At 41.1% G+C, this 20,198-nt stretch overlaps 1 protein-coding gene across 2 annotated transcripts in view; it reads left to right on the top strand.

The window, feature by feature from the left end:
- The window catches only part of LOC136431305 (xylosyl- and glucuronyltransferase LARGE1-like), a 139,722-nt gene that overhangs the window by 34,012 nt on the left and 85,512 nt on the right, over positions 1-20,198 (top strand). For both annotated transcript variants that reach the window (XM_066422631.1, XM_066422630.1), the window contains exon 2: positions 3,130-3,207. The gene's annotated coding sequence lies outside the window, so the exon portion shown is untranslated. The remainder of the gene's footprint in view (positions 1-3,129; positions 3,208-20,198) is intronic.

Here is a 20,198-nt window from a genome sequence, read left to right as displayed (position 1 = left end):
TGAGATGTTAGAGGTCAGAATTCCTTGGTATTTCTCTTAGACGTTTTGTAAGATGTCAGGGAATGTGGATGTAACAGGATTGGTCATGGCATCTTAGGGTTTGGGAGAGCGTGGTGTCGCTATGGTAGGCTGGAAAATTTTATTCTGGGTCTGGTAACTTTTTACCATGCACTTTTAAAATATGGATTGAATGATTGATTAATTAAATGTGTGAATGTTTGAATGATTGATTATTCTGTTGATACTTATGACAGCACTGATAGAGAGTAAGTTAAGTATATGATGTTGATACATGTACAACTATGCAAAAGTATATATTTTGGCTTGAGAAGAGGGTGGAAGAGACCTCTCCGTGGTAAAAAAAGAAAAATTGTGAAATGCAGCCCTGTGAATAACAGTACAACTACAAGTTCTGTATCTGTATTCTGTACTATAACCGCCATTAGGCGTAACACACCAGCTTCGCAGGCACGCGGCGCGGAAGCAGCTGGTTATATTACACCAAACGGTCTGTCACACCTAGTCTTCTCATATCTGACTGCAAAAGTTATTGTTAGAAAGAATGATTTCTGTATGCTTCCAGCCAATTCCAATGGTCCATCCCTATTCTAGATAGCCCACAGACACTATGGCTAGCTGGCAGGCAAGTGGCCACCAGATGATAGTGGAAGGACACATATATCTTCCCTCCCACATGTGTGTTTCAGCCAGTTGTTTGATGACTGGTGTTACTAGTGTGCCAAGTCCCCAACACGTTAACTGTATATCTGTATATCACTGCTTGCTGCTCAAAGTCTGACAGATGTCATGTAGCTGTCAGACTCATAAAAGCTATCATCTGGCATCGGGAACTTGGGGATGATTATTTGGTTCCCTCTTGCCTTTGGGGCTCACAGACATATTTTTATCTCCATGAAAAATAGTCTGTCTGTCTGTGTGTGTGTGTGTACTTTGTTTTTCCGCACTGCTGTAGTTAGCACAACTCAAGAAACTCTTTATGGATTAGGATGATATTTGGTATGTGGGCGGGAAATTCAAGGTCTTTTTTGGGCCCCCTGGTATTGGTACTGCAGCAGAATTTCCGTTTTTGTATATTTTGACCTGGATGTGCTATGGTCTTGATTTTTGGGTGGCAGATAGCTTGTGATGTAATAAAGAAGTGGTGTAGGTTTGGGCCCCCTAGCAGCTTGTATTGCATTGCATCCTCTTCTTTTCCTTGCCAATAGCAAAATAGAACCTGTCTCGATTTCACAAGGACCACCTCAACTCTGTAGATAGCCTAATCTCCAGACCAAACAAGCAGATGTGGCAGTCAGGCTGGTTTCCAGTCTGTTTGGCAGTGTTATGTATGTTTTTCTGGAGGTACTGTACATGTCCATGCTTTTTCACTGCAGATACCCTCTTTGCTCCTCCATAAAAACAAAACACCACCAAATTTAAGTTTGCGTGATTTTTATTTCGCGGTAGGGATAAAATGGAGTGTTTACGGTGGTTTTAAGTTTGGGTTTAAAACAATAGTACTGCTAGTCATAGGTGGGCAAAAAGTTTCGTGATGATTTTAAGTTTCCGCTGAAGAGTTCACCGCGAAAATCACAGACATAAAACCACCGTGAAAATTTCTGCATTTACAGTACAAGCAGAACTGCAACATCTGCTTGGAGATAATAGAAAGTTTATTGCAAATTCCTGCCCGTAGGCTAATTGCAAGTACATGTACATGTACATGTAACACAGAGTGGACGGACAGATAATGATGAACAATATAACATATGAGTTAACTCTAGTCTTGACTACTTACACTAAGTTCTAGCTTATTGGGTTCGGCTTCTTTTTGCGAGTTTGCGAGACAGTGGAAGACGAATGATCCCACTTTTTCTGTAATGTGTGGGTTTTGTGATTATAGATTAGCCCAGTTCTCCACCAATTTGTCATGGCCTACTTACTAAGGTAAAAGGTCTCATGTCACATATTACTCTGTGAAATTCTACCTCTCCGTTTGTCCCTTACCAATTTCCTTCATCTGCTGGTATCACCTGCGATCTACAAAGCTCAGGATTTGTGACCACCTTGGGGACTTAAGTAGCATTTTCTCAGCTTTGTGCTCTGTGTGTTTAAGCAGTATAAAGTCCTGGTAGGATGGACTGAGTGCAGTTCCCACAAGATTTTGTTATCCCATATATTTGCTTGGATTAGTTGAATCTTAGGAAGATTAGTTCTGTTTGCTTAGGACAGAAAGATGAAGAGGATTGTGAAAGGGGATTTGAAGGGTTGGTAATGAAGAGTCTTGAATCTCCTGAGGCAATAAGATCTTGTTATTTGTTTCTTTCCTTTGTAAAGATGGTAATAATGAATGGGACAATAAAACAGATAAAGAGTGAAGTGGATTGCTTTGTGAGCAACTCAATTTTGTATCAAATATTGGCAAACTGAGGTTATACTTATAGTTTGTATTCTGTATAAGATTACGATGGGCACAACAACATCGGTGTTAAGAAGTACATTCTATTTTGTCCTATTTAGTATAATTCACAAACCTTTTTATTTGCAATGTTTACAGTGTGAACGTTTTGTTACAACACTTTATTGATAAATTGATGCTATTCCATAGATCAGTTTTGTCCGTCAAGGTTTTGTCCGTGAAGGTCTTAAAAACATTTCCGTCATAGACAGCAAAATCCGATGTCATCACACGCTAGAAAATGGTCGTCATGGGCAGGGATTGTGCTCTGTGCGGTCCCAAATCGTGGCAGTCGTGTTGGACAAGTTGTCGCCTTGGTCAGGCAGCTTACTACTTGTGCCTATGGGGATAATTTTTGGGACTGAGAAAAAATGGTCGCTATGGCCAGGTGGTCGCATTGAAGAGGTGGTCGCCTAGGCAGGTTTGACTGTATGTCGGGAATACAGGAGCCCCAGTAAACTAACTAGGATGACACTCAGGCTAGCCAAATTTGTGTTGCACACCAAACCCTGGAGCGCTGTGTTCCTGCTTCCCTCCCGTGGTTGTGATTTGTACCAGAGCTGCTCCAGTCTTTGATGTTGTTCCTCCCAGTTGGAGGGGACAGTAGACAGACAAGCAGGGCGGATATGTCCCAGCTTCTGACCAACTCTTTCTGCATTCTCTTGTTACAGGATCGGTGAGAGAGGCACACAGACCCCACCTGCTGCTGGCCTGAGCTGTAGCTGTGTAGGGTGCATCTCTGATCTCTGGTAAGTTCATTAGCCCATATTAACCAACTTTTTATCTTCTTCCAACACTAAGGTATTCCGTATATTGACCGGTGCAATGGCCTAATTGGTAGAGTGTTTGCCTTGCATACGGTACATGTAGGTCGTGAGTTCGAACCCCGGCCGGGTCATACCAAAGACTCTAAAAATGGTACATACTTCTTTCTCTGCTTAGCACTCAGCATTTGGGAAAGAATATGGTAGTTAAACACACACATCACTACCAGCGGACCAGCCCCCTGCTGTGGTGACTTGCACTTGTGTGGCCCAAGGGCTTCGAATTGGAGATGGGCGCCCCCCTACGGATCTTCTATGCATGGGACCACTTTAACTTTTTTTAACTAAGGTATTCACAGATCAAATTTCCAACGACCACTGTCACCTTCTTCAGGATCATGAAGGACCACTGTTGCCTTCTTCAAGATCATGAAGTCTGAAGAGGGCGACAGTGGTCGCCCAAAAAGAATATCTTAGTGTTGGAAGAAAGTTCAGCATTGTAGTATGATTATGATTACTACAGTACCGTACCAACACAGATGAGCTTCCATGATAACTTTTTATCTTCTGAGTGATCTCATGTTTTTTCTTCTTCTAAATCTAAAGACCTAAAATCTTATGCACAGTCAGGGCTGTCTGCAGCCTTTCATTTTTTTCCCGGCATCCCACTCATTATTAAAGTTACCTGTGTTACCTGTGTGCGAAAGAACTTATAAATACTGCATGTCAAACACGGAGAAGACGAAACACATTTTATTTCAACTTCAAGTTGCCCGTTCTACGATCAAGAAAGAAAGGCGCCAAATTCCATCCAAACTTCTCCATGTTTACAGAACAAAAGAAAACTACTCTCCTCAGTCTCCTGTTAACTTCACAAAACCCACACATTACAGAAAAAGTGGGAGCATTTGTCTACCACTGTCTCGAAAAAAGAAGTCAAACCCAAATAAGATAGAATTTAGTGTTAGTATTTGAACTAGAATAGTCACACGCTATATTGTTATAGCGATTGTCTGTCCGTCCTCCCATGTTTCATTTACTTGCAATTAGCCTACGGGCAAGAACTTGCAATATACTTATTATTTATTATCATGACTAGAACTAGTAGAAGGCAACTTATGACAAGTAACTTAGCAGGTGTTACAATATGGTATTAAACGTATGTTGAGAAACTTAGTAGAAACTTAGTTTTATGACGCAACACTCACATTAAATGAATAGAATATGTCATGTCAGATAAATGACTACAAGTCTGGGAGATTGTACTGAGGTGCGTTATCAGTACCAACAGATGCTGAAGTTGAATTCTGCGAAAGGCATGAATTAGATAGCCAGGACAAGGAAGTTTTAGTGGAACAAGTGATTTAAATTGTCCTGTTCCTATATAGTCTGTTACTGATGAAAGTATAGATCCAGACTATTAAATACGACTGGCATTGACCATAAAAGCCATGAGACGTGAAATATGTAGTTTGTTAAACATTAAAATATTAGTTCCAGTCTGTCTGGCATACATGTAGACGTAAATAATAAAACGATAAATTATGTATGAGATGTGTTATCCATCTGCTACAATATTAGAAGTATTTTATCATCTTTTTTGTCTTTGCTTGGGAGGTTCTGATCTTTTGTTTATAGCGTGATGTAATATTGAGTTCATTTTATCTTTATACTCAACTTCTGTTGGAATGTGCTTCGAGGCTTTATTAATATTTGCATAATCTCAAAGCAGATGTTGGGTGAGAAGGATGTAACTTTTTTTATAGCAGAAAACTTGGCAGTCAGAAAACATAACGATATTTCTGACATTGCTATAAGGTTATAGTTATATGTTACCCATTCTGTCAGGAATGTACTGATTTAAGTAATCTTTAATCACGTTTTACATGCTGGCGTCAGCTCAAGTTGAGGATGAACTGAAGTTAAACTGAACTACATGTAGCCTGGAGTCCAGCCTTCTTAGGCCCACTTTAGACTTGCCATGCTTTAACCGACCTGAGTCAGTTAACCGACGTGTGTAACTTAATCGTTACCGGTCGAAAGAGGAAATAAGTGTCATATGTCGGTTTTTCCATGAACAGACCCAGACCACCGGTACCTTCCAACCCGGGGCTGTGCCGCTTCAGCGGGGGGCCGTGACGGTTCCTCTCTGTGTGTTGAGTCTTGCCCGTCCCTGTACATGCGTCTCATCCTTTTTTTGTTGAGCGCGTATGCAGTGTCTCATATGCAAGAAAACGTGTGTAGCAAACATAAGAAATATAAAGTAAGTACTGCAAGACGAAAATAAGCGGCTCTTCTACCACCATTTTGAATTGCACGCGACTATAATATCCTGTGCCGCGGGTGGCGCACTGCGCTTCCGCCCGTAGGTCTAAAGACAACCAAAACGGTATCAAACCGGTTCTCATCGGTATAAGCTCGGGCCTAAACCTGAGGTAATGAGTAAGCAAACACAGTGACTGCCTTTGATTCATTCCAGCTCAGTACGGAAGGTAGCAGTAGATTTAAATCAGAACATCCTATTTATAAGTTATACAGCATGCAGCTAATAGATTTCTTATTCCCTGCCCGTGGGCCTAACCCGGTACCCATTACGGCATAGCCATACATGTCATGAGGCAGGCCCTGTGAAGTTGGAGGAAGACATCCTTCGCTGGAGGGTCGGGCTTTCTTCTGATCCCCCATCATATGGTAGTGATTTTTCAGAACTGCAGGCCGTATGGTCTATACTGTATGTACATGGCAGACTCCATAATGTCTGAAAGCAACATAACTCAGTTTAAAAAGCTATGAATAGATTTTACGATTGATGTTGATGAAGAAAAAGAAGTAATGGCATTTTACTTTAGAATTGAAACAAATCCAGGAATTCTGTAGAAATTTATCAATCTTTATCATTCCAAGCAGGTGCAGCCCTCCAGAAATTCCCTTAAATATAATATAATAAATCTCTCTGAAAATCTTCCTAACTCAGTCACTATTAAACTGCTGGTTGGTGGTAGTCCATCGAAGTTCAAATGTCTATCTTATCTCTCTTGGAAAGAGAGATTGTGTGATTTACAAATTGTATACAAAGTGTATATACAGGTAAGTAGTTGTGAAATATTGTGTGAGTGTGACAGCCAAAATCATCATCATCATCTGCTGGTTTCTGCATCTGCACTTGTTGAAACATCCTGCAGCTATATTCAGTCTTTCTTCATCTCCTTCTTCTTCTGCATTTTGAAAGTAAGTTCTTTTTCTTTTATGCCCGGAATACAAGATAAATCATATGGTTTCCTTACAAGCTATTTATAGTCCAGTTGCCTGTAGCACTAGCATGTTGTGAGGCTGTTGTTGTTCCCCCTGGGAGGAGTACAGGGAGGCCACAGTCCAGTGAAAGTGGAAATCTGAGGAAGGACACCCTCCTCAGGACACCAGGCATAAACACATGTGGGCTCAGTATGGGGGATAGACTCAGCCTGTGTGTGCCAGCAATGCCAGAGGCTGTGAAGGGGGGTTAACTGAGTACCAGATACAAAACAATTGGGGAGGGGCGGGACTCAGTCTGTGCCAGAGGGTGTGAAGGGGGTTTACAGGACTGCACAGGACACCAGGGCTCAGGGTTGGGCATGGGACTGACCCTGTGTGTTCCAGACTAAGAGGGTGTGAAGGGGGGTTTAATACCAGGCAAAACACATGTGGGCTCAGTATGGGGTATGGGACTCAGCCTGTGTGTAGGGCTGTGAATGGGGGTTTACAAAACTCCACAAGCCACCAGGACAGAAATACATTTGGACTCAGTGGGAACGGGACCCAGTCCTATGTATCTGAGGGCTATTATGAAAACAACTGCTATTGACTAGTCATACTTATTCTACCTGATTATTCAAATATGTAGTGTCAGCAGTTTTTGTAGGAGCTACATTTGTATACTATTGTAAAAACCCAAAGGGGCGAGTACGCCGCTCTCGGGATTCGAACCTGCGCCGATCCCGATCCGCACAGCTTGGGAATCCAACATGCTAACCTCTAGGCTAAAAGGTCCGGACTAGTTAGACTGGTCAGTTGGAGGCGCTTGAACCCCACTGTTACACTATTGCACTTTTCATAGAGACTTTGACATTGGTATCTGTGGGTGGCAGACAGCTGTCGTATGTCAGTACCATTCAGGTAAAACACTAAGCATAAGAAACTCTATCCGGCTTGTCCTAGAAGAAGTAATTGTTCCAATCAACATCTTCAGGTAGGTCCAAGTATCATCTTGGTCTTCCTGCCAAGCAAGGTCAAATGTCAATGACAAGCTGAAGGTCAAGCCCATAACTTTAGAAAAAGGCCTAATCCCAGCATGCCTAGCTTTGTTCCTGGAGCTACAGTCTCTACATACAAGTGACCACCTCTACATGCATGTACATGTATTAGGACCACCTGGCCAGTGTGACCACTTTTTCCAATCCTGTCTTTCTTCTTCTTCTTCCGATAATGTCCATCGGCCGGATATCGGCCATCACTGACATGTCACGGGTCAAGGGTCAGGTTCTAAGCGGAACTGGACACCTTCGAGACGAAGGTGGCCAGGGACGAGGACTGGACTGTGGCTTCAGGCAATGTATTCCAGTCGCGGACGGTGCGTGGGAAAAAAGAGTACAGTCTGTAGTCTGTAGTCTGTCTTTTATCCATAGACTAGATTTTATTGGTGTCCTGAGTGGTCTTCTTAGGCAGGTTTGACTGTACAAAATGTACAAATTTATTCTGAAGTAAATACTGGTTGCTGAAACTGATATATAGGCTGCACTGCGTTGTTTTGTGGAAAATGAAAGAGTAGACACGCTTTCTGCCGAGTTTGTTCAGACCAAAGAAGAAGCTACAGTCTGCCACTAATTTTGATTAATCGCAATTGTTTCTTTGGAACATACAAACTACATCTAGAAGGCCCATTATCGAACTTGACCTTGCTATCCATAAACCCTACCCATCCACTAAATATCATGCAGAACCATTGACAGCTTCTCGAGTTATGTCCACATACCAATACACATACACACAAAGTCCGCTACAGTACCGACGGAAAATGCCAGGGGAACCATCTTTTACCTTGACCTCCGTTCCCACAACCGCTACTCACCTACCAAAAATCATGAAGATCCATCAACGTTTCCGTCACTTTTTTTGCCTACATACAAACACACAAAACTGCAAAATCTGCTGCAGTAGTGTTGGAAAATGCCAGTTGAACCATTTCCAAACTTGACCTTCCTTTGCACAACCACTACACACCTACCGAAAATCATGAAGATTCATCAAAGGTTTCTCAAGTTATGCTCTTGACATACATACAGACCCACCCTATAGCTGGCGTATCCAAAAACATAATCTTCTCGGCGAAGATAAAGATACATGAACAGAAAGAAGAGGTAAGAAACTCTATGTGTGTGTTCGGAAGTAGGGAAAACCAGTGTCAATTGGCAGGTCTGTTGTGAATTTCCTCTCCTCTGTTCTCTGATCATGACCTTCGCTGATCCAAGGTCATCTGTGTTTTGGTCTGTGTCAAGTTAAACCCAATTGATGACTGCTAATTATTTTTTTGGAACATACAATTAGATACATGAACAGAAAGAAGAGGTACTTGTAAGAAACTCCATGTGTGTGTTCGGAAGTAAAGCATTGGCATATCTGTAGTGAATTTCCCTCTTCTCCGTTCTTTGACCTTCCCTGATCCAAGGTCATCGCTGTTTCGGTCTGTGTCAAGTTAAACCCAGATGTTTTCACTGGCAGTTGCTGACAGAGCGCAGAACACTGAGTCAGGTCAAGGGTCAAGTTGGGAGGATGGTAACCGGGTGGGCCCCACCCGGAGACGCAGGACCACCTGTAATGCATCCACTTTTCTTCTGACAAAACTAATTTTTTCGTCCTCCTGTTTTTAAGGTCAAGAACTTACAGTGTACTATAGCTCCTGTCAGTATTATTAAAACAGCCATTTGTTAGACAGTTATGGTTATGGAATAAGGTAAAAGAAGATGATTTTCAAAGCTTTTAGGAAGGAAAAAAATAAAAGTCAGTCTGAATATCCTCAAGCTACCCTCAATATGCTCATGGCAGCTTCTGGAAGATTTTTAGATAAAAGTGCCAGAAGAAAAGAACATGAAAAAGAAAAATGAGCTATACATTCAATGTATTTGCTTACATGTACATCCATTGTATACTACAATATATGTATAGGGGCTAGGAAATCCTATTATTATAGCTTTTCAAAATACAGCACTGTACATACATATTGGTTCGTTTGAGGCAGTTTCTTTTTTGGTGATCTGTCAATTCTCTGTTTCCTCGCTCAACTGCTATGGTCAAGGTCACCTCGGCACGCAAATAAGTGTCAGTCTAAAGGGCAGAGGAAAGAAAACAAAGCAAAAGGCTGTGACAGTCCACATCTGTCTTATGTGAGGAGAGCGGTTTGGCAGAGGGACTGGTTTGTCTTGTTGGCTGGCTAGTTATGGACGCTAATGTGCTTGTCATTTAAGATTAGTTGGAGAATAATGAAGTCCTGGGAAGTAACTGATCGTATCTGTTCACATTCTTTCATTCTGCGGAAAAGAAACTTGTGCCTCCATTTTTAAAACGGGTGTGTGATAGTCATGACTTTCATCCAGCAGAAATGCAAAAAAGAAACTTGACATGTGCTTGAACTCTATCACAAGCGCAACCATTAATGTTTCAGACAGACAGTTGTGAAATGATGTGGTAGTCACGGGCAGGGATTGGGTCATGTCTGGTCACAACTTGAGACGGTTGTGGTCAGTCATCTTAATAAGTTGCCTGTCGGTCTTGGCAACCTAAGCAATATTAGGGCGCTGAAAGTCATATGTTCAAAATCATTTTTTCTGATTTCCATCCATAGTAAGTTTAGATAACACAATATCATCTCATATCGACCATCATGGAGGAAAAATGATTGTGATGTTGTTGTGCAGTGGGAACTCATTGAAAATCTGAGCACTAGGAGGCCAGCCATCATTTCAAATCTTCCGAACATGCACGATTCTGACCGATAAGTCCCGAACGCATCTGAAGAAATAATCACATGGTCATGGCTCAATGTCCTTGGACATTGTGACGTCACGCGGCCGGAAGTCACCGAAAATTGTCAACAGAAAACGGTTACGGCTGGATTCTGGGCTGATTTTTTGGGGGGACCCAATAGATAAAATACTCCTTTTGTGGCTTGCTTCTGTGCTATTTTTAAACGCCCAAAGTCTGAAATAATGATGCAGATGTGCTAATATGGGGAAGCAAATGTCAATTTCTACCTCACAAAACAGAATTGTTTTCCTCAGAATATTTCAAGTTTTACCCCCTGAAATCGCTTAGGGCACCTTTAATGCTTGCAATTGTGTCTACTCTATCACAGAAATTTTCGAGACCGAGAAAAAGCGGTCGTCGTGGCCAGATGGTCTGCTTGAAGAGATGGTCGATTGTACAGGTTTGCAACAATGACATCACATTTGATCGACACGAAAAAAACTACATACATGTAGATGTCTGTGCGGTCATTTCTAAAAGAAATTAAGAGAATATGAAAGTCCAGGTGCTTTTGTACAATTCCTATTAAGCCTGCTGTGAATAAACTAATTATTTGGAAAGTACCTTAATCATACATGTAGCTGTTTGTGTATTTTTAAACTTCAGTTATGTTTTGAGCAGCTGTCGGTTGTGAGTGAACAAAGACATATCTGTTTCTGTAATTTTGTAGTCATAACAGGCCCAGCTTTGCACCCTGTTTACTTTGAGGCAAGCTTTAAAGTTTCAGAGAGAGTGCCACGAGCACATGTTGTCATCCTGCCCGACACTGTTTAAACTTTCACTGTGTTAGAGAAACACTTTATGGCAAGTTTGGAAGATTGTCAAGTGTGTAAATTCCTCTCCTGTATTATTCTTGCAGTCGGAATTTGGCCGTAGTCCAGGAAATATGAACTTGAACATGCCCCCTCCACAGGAATGTTGGTGTGGGTCTCTGCAACTGTTAACCTGTTTCCTTCTTGGTATGTGAGCTCCCCCTTTCCAATTGATGATGATCACTGAGCGACCGTACAGCGACCGAAATTAGATTTTTGTAACTCTTGATTTCGAAGTTAGAATGTGAGCAAGATGTAGATGTAAAAGTATGATTTACTAGAAAAAAAAAAATGAAACGTAAAAAGAATTATATTATATACTTTTTCTGTGAAATATATTGATCGATCTGACAAGTCTTTGAACGCTCGCTTTGGTTGTAGCCTCAAGTTGTAAGGGTGTGTAAGAGAAAGAGAAAGGGAAAAAGAGGGACAAAAAGATGTTTTTGACAATATAGACTGAATGCAGGGTAAAACTAACATATTCATACATATAATTTAACAGACAGGCCTAATACTCTTGTTTGTCTAACTTCTTGGAATTTTTATAATCAGAAATATTGTCTGCAGAATGATAAGTAGGGCTGAACATGGGCCTGTAAAACAAACCTACGTGTATGCTGGCCCGTGCTACAAGACTATGAAGTTCCAAATGATAAAGTCATTGGCAAAAGATAGCAGGCCAGAAACCTTGCCAGCAAGTCCGAGGTTAAAGCCTCACAGTGTACTATAACATGTTGCTATGTTGTAAGTTCCTTAAGAGCTCAGGAGCTCTGCCCACATTTGGCAGTTAGAGGTTTAAGTAAATGTCACGGTGAACATCTAATGCCAACTAATGTGGTCGCTCTGAAAGACTGGAGTAACTCCCATGCCCTTTAGTAATGTTGACGTGGACATGAGCAAACAGTTAGGGTCTCATTCCTGTATTACTCCGAGTCTGTACCCCGAAAAATGAACGGCTGAAAAATGAACGGCTGCATGAACGTGTGTATATCGGCGGGAAATTCCCTTTTAGCCAGCCCGACTGATCTCAGGGGTCAAACGAGCTCGGTCAAACTGATGAAAGCTTGTTTGTAACGGAAGAACTTAACAGGTAAAGTTTGGCGGCCGCGCGCGAGGTCGGACGTCCACAGCCCGACATTTTCGGTGATGCGGCCGTGCGCTTTCAGCTAGAAAGTGCCTTTTTTGGTGGTGTAGCTAAGTGCAGTTTGTGATTGCCATAAAAAGGAATTGTATGCCAACTGCTACATGCAGTTGGCAATTTTTTTCACATGATCTAGGGTAAATGTGCTCAACAGAGAATGAATGACATCGGTGCATTTCCTATAGCTTCATTACAAACGCGCCCATGTAAAACACGGTTTACATGTATGACATGTGAGCCTATGGGGCGAAAAAATGAATGAATGAGACCTTAAGTTAGATTTAGTCAAGACTTAGTCTAGTCAGCCAAGTCTAGCCTAGAGATACCGTAACTGGTACATGTAGATAGATGGACAGCTAAATGAAGAAGAGGGTATAAGATATGAGTCATTGACAAGATACAAACTAAGCCTGAGGCTTGCACAGGCCTTTCCTTTGAAGATGCTATTAAGCATTCTTCAGTTCTGACGGTTCTAGACCGCAACAGTTTTATCTTGCAGTCTGTTTGGACTTAGCCTATGACAGCTTTGCAGGTCTGTTATCTTAACAGTTCGTGAACCAGGATTCAAACTATTTTGTACAAATTTTTCTTGTCAAGACCTCGTTAACAGCTATAAAATCATTCGTTACATTTGTATCCCAGTTGCCTGTTCCCACTTTAGACAAATATGCAGGTTTCTAACCTTTACAAAAAGGGGGATGCTGCTGTTGTTTGTCATTGTCAAAGTCACTGTAATTGTAAAGCTGTCATCACCCCTGAATGGGCTACAGGTGGTTAAATGATTACGGCTGAAAGCTGACGTCCCAGAGGAAGGGGTGGTTCAGGGACACTGACAGGCTTTTAAATGGATATAACCACTAATGGCACACTGTAGTAGTGTAGAAAAAGGAAAGTAGCTGCCTCAGACTGACCGGGGCAAATCACAAGGCTTGCTCGGCATGCAGCTTTGAGTAAAAAAATACAATGTGGCATTGCCACGGCTCGTGCCTTCAACCAAGCACACTCTTGTCGATAAGTGTGTTAGGTTCTTTTAGAAGTTATATTATTGACTATATCTGCTGAACTGATATCTGCTGTTTTTTTATTTAAAAAAATTTAGGAAAAAAAATTCATGAAAGCCCAGCCTTCTGTTTTCATAATTTTTTTTTCTAAAATTTTTTTTTGGAAAATAAAAATCCATTAACCAAGAAATTGAATTGGTGTGGCCTTAAGGATCTGATTGATAGTTAAAACATCCATTGGTGTAGGAAGTTGTTTTCTGTAACTTTTTAAAACCAAGACTTTTAGAATGGTTCATCTTTAGTGAACCATTTGTTTGTATGTATGTGTACAATGCAGCTCAAGCAGATGCATTTTTTAAAGGTCTTGAATGTTCCTGTAAGTTTCAGGTCATGCATTCTACTTTCACAGCCAGTAATGCCGCAACATTCCAATAACAACACAGCTGGCTGACTTGCTATGGTTTAAAACCTCCTCTATATTTAGGGACCCCAGCTTTTGATACCATCAAGCTTGAGCTTTTCCCTAAGCTGGCGTTAAATCTCAGGTTGTCCCAGAACCCTGACCAGCACCCTTTGAAGTCTCTTCCATCATCAGTGTGTCTATTCCACTGGACAACAAGGGGCGGCCATTTTTTATCAGTGACTCCAAAACATCAAGGTCATCTAGATGTCTCACCTTTTATAGAATTGAGTGTGTCAACTCCAATGAACAACAAGAGTCGGCCATTTTTATCAGTGACCCCAAAACATCAAGGTCATCTAGATGTCTCACCTAGATTAGAAATAAGTGTGTCAACTCCAATGAACAACAAGCGGCGGCCATTTTTATCAGTGACCCCAAAACATCAAGGTCATCTAGATGTCTCACCTTTTATAGAATTGAGTGTGTCAACTCCAATGAACAACAAGCGGCGGCCATATTTATCAGTGACCCCCAAACATCAAGATCATCTAGATGTCTCACCTAGATTAGAAATGAGTGTGTCAACTCCAATGAACAACAAGAGTCGGCCATTTTTATTTGTGACCCCAAAACATCAAGGTCATCTAGATGTCTCACCTAAATTCGAAATGAGTGTGTCAACTCCAATGAACAACAAGGGGTGGCCATTTTTATCAGTGACCCCAAAACATCAAGGTCATCTAGATGTCTCACCTATTAGAAGAACTTGGACATTAGTGTGTCTACTCCACTGGACAACAAGGGGCGGCCATCTTTATTTGTGACCCCAAAACATCAAGGTCATCTACCTGACTATTGTGTAGATGTCTCACCTACATCATGTATCAGAAGAACTTGGATATCAGTGTGTCTATTCCACTGGACAACAAGCGGCGGCCATTTTTATCTGTGACCCCAAAACATCATGGTCATCTAAATGTCTCACCTAGCTATTAGAAGAACTTGGATGTTACTTGTTGTGGGTAAACATTTCAAATAAATTACAGAGACGATTGCAGAAGTGTTCTATAGTATAGTTTGTCAAGTGTTACCAGAACTTGGCAGAAGCAACTGTCGTCAAAAAGTTTGAAGCCTGAGTTAACTGAAAGTACAAGTATGTCTTACCTACATTTGTACTTTTATGCCAAAATTACCAATAAGATTGTCCAAGTTCCTTATCCAGAATGACAGCTGTTTTCGGAAGATCGACACCCAACCTTCACACATGTAGGTCACTGTCTGTGTGGCGCATACAAGATAAGAGGCAGACCTGTCAGCTTTAACTTGAAGCCTTCTGGACAATTTTCCTTTATTATTGCCTTTATAAGTTGTGACTGTGGCTTATATACTCTACACAGTGTGACATTTATATGAAACAAAAACACTCCACCAAAGTATTCAACAGTTACTGCATAATTGTAAAAATGGTACAATCAAAAGCGTTACATCTAACATTACAAGTAAGTTCCAAAGTGTTTCAGAACAACTGGTGCTAAAATTACTCTCCAAGCAGAGGTTGGTGGGGAAGATTGTGACCGTTTTATCATATGCCCCGTTTTTCGTCAGCTATCCCCACCAGCTGACGAAAAACCGGGGATAGCTGACGAAAAACGGGGCATAATGATAAAACGGTCACAATCTTCCCTAACAACCTTTGCTTGGAGAGTAGCTAAATGTCAAAAGGATTGTTTTGAAACACCTGAACAAAGTTGGATGACAATGGGCATTCAAAGTTGACATTGATCTTGGGAAGAACCATTCATGTGTGTCTGATTGCATGGAACAGCCCTGAATAAGAAATCAACACATCCGAAAGATGGCCATTTCAGATCCTGCTAGAACTGGATAATCTCAAGTGCGTGGGTATCTATCTTTGTAATGGTCATCGGTGTTTCGTCTTTGCCATGACATTGATGTTGACAAGTCCGACAGTTTGACAGATGACGTATCCCATGATGCCTCGCTCACCTTCTGATCTTGCTCCCGATGGTTAAAGGTGATCCGCCCATCTGTCAGAACCTTCTACAGATGTGAAGACCGTTTCTTGGCAGAGGCGTGACCCTATTTGACCTTAAGATTTCTGCCTTGACTCTTGAGTCTTGAGTCAACATTCATAGCTTGAAAGTTAGCCGTAAAGTTGGGCTGTACTGAGTGAACCAGATCCTGTCTAGTCTACAACCATGGTACTCAATACTTATAGTAAACTTTGTTCTTTAATGGTGACTTTGTTTTATTGTTTTCTTCGATCAAATTCCGTAACATATGAATTGTACTTTTAACATTTCATCATGAATAATGCAAATGAGGTATGTATAAGAAGTTCATTTTTGCATGGTGAGGTAGTGAAATATGTTGCAAATAAGTCTTGCTCGCAAATAATGCGTTTCTAGATTCAAAATATATTCTGGAGACTGTAAGTACTCGCCTTGGTAGGTAAAGGGAGTGAAATATGCTGTACTTGCTCTAAGGTTTGGAAATGTTGCCTTTCTAAATTCAAAATATATTTTCTGTCAACCAAACGTGCTTGACTACACTAGATACTGTTTCTCTCTGCCCTGCTCCATGGCTGTTTGCTCTGGGTTGTTCTACTCCTGCAAAAGGATGATTTGGACAGTCTATTTTTGCACAGGCAGGTAGCTATATAGTGAAATATGCTCTACTTTCTCACAAATGTTGCCTTTCTAGATTCAAAATATATTCTTGCCCCTATGATAATCTGCTTGACTACACCAGATACTGTTTCTCTTCACCCTGCTCCATGGCCGTTTGCTCTGGGTTGTTCTACTCCTGCAAAAGGCTGATTTGGACAGTCTTTTTTTGCACAGGCAGGTAGTGAAATATGCTCTACTTTCTCACAAATGTTGCCTTTCTAGATTCAAAATATATTCTTGCCCCTATAATAATCTGCTTGACTACACCAGATACTGTTTCTCTCCGCTCTGCTCCATGGCTGTTTACTCTGGCAGCTTCTACAAGAATGATTGACAGACGGTAGAGGGGGCAGTTTTGTGGGTCTGCCCAGGAGATTAGATGGCTGAACTTGACCTTTCTTCTCTGCCATGTAATTCTAAAACCATCCATCTGACAGGAGACGGGCTCTTCCAGAAGTGAGGGCTATGGTATCGGTCTATTTACGTCTAGGTGCGTGAAACTAAAAGTTCACCATGTAGCTTTATTTTTGTGCCACTTTTGAGCACTTTTGATAAGAAATCTGCATGCAAATGTGGTAAACAGTGGCATCAAATGTCAATTTCATAAAGATTACAGCAACTAGAATATTTCCAGTTTTCAAGCCTCATAAAATGCTCTGGGTGCCTTTAAGAAATACGATTTAGCCTTCTTCAGCATACCTCTTCTGCCTAGCGATTTGTGGGTCTGCCCCGGAGATTAGATGGCTGTTCTATAGGAGAACTTGACCTCTCTGCTCACCCTGTAATTCTAAAACTATCCATCTGACAGTAGATGGGCTCGCAGGATTGTGTGTCTGCACATCCAAAATGGAAGTCACGGTGATGAAAGATAGCAATAAACATCTCAGTGGTGTAAAAACGCCAAGGGGGAATTAAACGCAAGTATTTCACCTCCTGGGGTTCTGTGTTATTGCATTGAAATATTGTGATTGAAGAAAGGAACCCCAAAAAAAAGCCCTTTGGAAAGACTTTTGAATATTCCTTATTTTTACTTCTTGAGATTTGAGCAAGTCAATATGATGAAAGTTAGCAATATCAGCACTGGTGCGGTAAAAATGCCCAAAGAGGAGTAGATCTAGAATACTTGTAATGCCACGGTTGAATTACAAAAATGTCAAAAGAGAATGGAGCTCTGGTATATCTTACCCCCTGGGTTCTGTTTTATATATAATGGATGTCATGATAACGGTAGACTTGAGAAATAAGACTTAGCCTCATCTTCGATTGCTGGAAATAAGAAGAAGTCTTGGAAGAAAGAATGATAGAAGATAGGAATATCCTTTCCCAATATTTTATCTCTTAGGGCTCAGTGAGTGAGTGTTTATTACAGTGAAATATAATAATTGTGATTGAAGAATAGAAGGCCCGTACAAGAATCAGCCCTACTCTCGATTGCTAGAGATTTTGGCAAGATATGATAAAAAAGTTAAGAGTACAATCATGTATCTATCCTCGAGGTGTAAAAACGTCACAAGGGAATGAAGCACTGGCATCTTATCTCCTGAGGTTCTGTTTTATTACATGTACAGTGGGATTTCATGATAAATGTAGAATTCGGAAATACTATAAGACATATCTTCGATTTTTGGAGGTTTGAGCAAGTGAAAATAACAAAAGTTAGATATAACTGCACTAGTGGTGTAAACATGCTAAGGCCACACCATTTTGATTTCTTGGTTAACAGAATTTAAAAAAAAAGATGCTAGATTGGAAAATCAACATGAAAACAGAATCTCAGAGGAATATTTTTACTTTGGTGCACTCAGTTTCAGGGAGTGAACAAGTTTTCACTCAAGCCTTCTGTTTTCATGATTTTTTTTGTTGCTAAAAATAAGAATTTGTTAACCAAGTTAGAAATTAAATTGGTGTGGCCTATGAATGTAGAATCAATTGTCGAATCCCTGTAGGAAGGCCTGGTGGAGGCTACTAAGGAGTGTCTAGTGAACGAGGATAGAAGTGCTAGAACAAAGTTGATGGCATTTATCAGTGGTTTTTACTCTCACAGTTCCATTTCATCGCAGTGAAACGTTGTGATTGAAGGGCCCAGTAGAGATGAATATCAGCCCTCCCCTCTACTGCGGAAAGATTGGAGGACAATGGGCAGTCAAACTTGACATTGATCTGAGGGAGAACCATTCAGGGTTGTCTGATGAAACTGTCAATCATGTTTGACCCCTGACCCTCTGGAGATGGAAGGTGGAAGATGGGTTCTGAGGTGATGACAGAGCCTGTCTCAACACTGCTTGTTTTGGGGGGTTGATAGAACTTTGTAAAAACAGTGGGATGACAGGCAAGCCCACTGTGACAGTGTGAATGGATTTCTTTTCATTCTAGTTTTGATAACCTTTGTGAAGGTTCCGTCACCCATGGTGGCCTTGGTTTTTAAGTGTACACCAGAAGTTTCGGCCAAATTTTCAGATGTACACTGTATAATGATTAATAATTATTCAATCCTTGAAAAGTTAACTTACAGCAACTTGAAGATGGATATTATTACCTTTGCCGAGAAGGTTATGTTTGAGAAGGTTATGTTTTTGTCAGCCTTCGTGTGTGTGTGTTTGTGTGTCCATCTGTAAACAGTATACATGTAACTCGAGAATGTCTGGATGGATTGTCTTCATATTTGGTATGTGGGTAGGTCTTCTTATCTTGTTGAGACCTCGAAATGATTAGATTTTGGGCCCCCTAGTGGCTTGCTATGGTACTGCTGCGGAACCTCCAGTTTGATATCTTGTGTTCTGGACATGCTATGGTCATGATTTTTGAGTGGTAGATACATGTACATGTAGCTCTTGGGAGGAAGAGTATGTTGTGTACGTTTGGACTCCCTTGCGCCTTTTTTTCCAACTGTAGGAGCCAATTTCATTTCAAACTTGGAAGGGAATAACTCAAGAAGGGGTTGATGGATCGTCATGATATTTGGTGTGTAGATAGCTCGTTTGGAGTACAATACATGTGATCTTGTTTATCTATTGAATGTTTAAAGGTATTGGCCATGGGTAGCCTCCATGAAGTTCCGCAAGTTGCTTTTTTTTGAGGAGAATCTTATGAGCACTTGTAATACGTTTAGAAAAACATACTTTTGTTGGACCACAAATGTAACAATCAATAATCCCTGAGACATGGTAACAATTCATTAGATCAACTTTTCTACCATTGTCTGTGACTGGTAAAGCACCATATCAAAATATCACAACGAGAAAGCATTCCTCCCATGTCAGAAATGAAACCAAGCCCAAACAGTGGAGGGTCTGAGTGCTGCAGTCTGTTTATGTGTACTACCGGGTCGCCAGGGGTCAAGTGGTGTTTGAGTACAAGATATGGCATGGCTATTACCAGGGGGATGCAAACATACAGGCACTTGACGTACTGTGGGGTACACAACCAGGGCTCTCTACGGGACCTGTCCTTCCGTCCCGGGACGGAAATTTGCCTGCTGGGACCGGAAAAAATATCACCCTGCAGTGCCAAAAAAAGCCGCTAGGCCCAAACCTTTACCACTTCCCTAAAACTTTAAGCTATCTACCACTAAAAAATCGTGACCATAGCATGTCCAGAACATGAGATATCAAACCAAGTTACACTGCAGTACCGTAACAGGTCACTAGGGGCCCAAAATCTAATCATTTCCAGGTCTCATCAAGACCTACCCACCTACCAAATATCAAGACAATCCATCAAGGCCTTCTCCAGTTATTTTGCTTTTTTACATACATACACACATACATACAAACGCTACCCAAAACATAATCTTCTTGGGGAAGATGATTAAAACGTTGCCTCTCAAACATTGAGAGACAGCTCTGGGTACAACTGAGGTAAAGCGGTCGAACC

Source organism: Branchiostoma lanceolatum, chromosome 3 (assembly GCF_035083965.1).
Source record: "Branchiostoma lanceolatum isolate klBraLanc5 chromosome 3, klBraLanc5.hap2, whole genome shotgun sequence".
Classification (NCBI taxonomy): Eukaryota; Metazoa; Chordata; class Leptocardii; order Amphioxiformes; family Branchiostomatidae; genus Branchiostoma; species Branchiostoma lanceolatum.
This window is presented reverse-complemented; position numbering and strand designations above follow the sequence as displayed.